The 880-nt window shown below is 47.2% G+C and overlaps 2 non-coding genes across 2 annotated transcripts; both read right to left on the bottom strand.

The window, feature by feature from the left end:
• Positions 1 to 120: 120 nt before the first annotated feature.
• Positions 121 to 239, bottom strand: LOC119346585. The gene has a single exon (XR_005167813.1). It is a non-coding gene; the product is annotated as a 5S ribosomal RNA (ribosomal RNA).
• A 367-nt stretch (positions 240 to 606) lies between these two features.
• On the bottom strand, positions 607 to 725 carry LOC119346586. The gene has a single exon (XR_005167814.1). It is a non-coding gene; the product is annotated as a 5S ribosomal RNA (ribosomal RNA).
• Positions 726 to 880: the final 155 nt, after the last annotated feature.

The raw sequence follows: 880 nt of genomic DNA on the forward strand, positions 1-880 counted from the left end.
GCGCGAGCAATGAGCATCGAGCTTAAACATATCGCAAACGTCAAAAATAATATAACGGGATTAATATATATCGCGCACGTGCGATATGTTTGTCACAAGGCGCAAAAAATAATTATAAAAGGAATGCAACACGAGGACTTCCCAGGAGGTCACCCATCCTAGTACTACTCTCGCCCAAGCACGCTTAACTTCGGAGTTCTGATGGGATCCGGTGCTTTAGTGCTGGTATGATCGCATCCGACATGTTTCCCCGTCTTCGTCCCTTATGCTTGCCACTCCCAGGTCCGCTCCAAAGACGATTCTACATTCTCACTACCATTACAACCGTTCCCTAACAATGGATAATGTTCTATACTACTTACTCTCCCGCTCAATCACGGAGACGAGTTTTCCACGTTTTCCACCCCTCCCTCCATACCGCAGCAACACGAGTTTTTTCCACCCCTTTCAGAAAGCGCTCTTCGCGCCACAAAGCCGCCCCAAGACGCGCGAGCAATGAGCATCGAGCTTAAACATATCGCAAACGTCAAAAATAATATAACGGGATTAATATATATCGCGCACGTGCGATATGTTTGTCACAAGGCGCAAAAAATAATTATAAAAGGAATGCAACACGAGGACTTCCCAGGAGGTCACCCATCCTAGTACTACTCTCGCCCAAGCACGCTTAACTTCGGAGTTCTGATGGGATCCGGTGCTTTAGTGCTGGTATGATCGCATCCAACATGTTTCCCCGTCTTCGTCCCTTATGCTTGCCACTCCCAGGTCCGCTCCAAAGACGATTCTACATTCTCACTACCATTACAACCGTTCCCTAACAATGGATAATGTCCTATACTACTTACTCTCCCGCTCAATCACGGAGACGAGTTTTCCA

Source organism: Triticum dicoccoides, unplaced genomic scaffold (assembly GCF_002162155.2).
Source record: "Triticum dicoccoides isolate Atlit2015 ecotype Zavitan unplaced genomic scaffold, WEW_v2.0 scaffold43391, whole genome shotgun sequence".
Classification (NCBI taxonomy): domain Eukaryota; kingdom Viridiplantae; phylum Streptophyta; class Magnoliopsida; order Poales; family Poaceae; genus Triticum; species Triticum dicoccoides.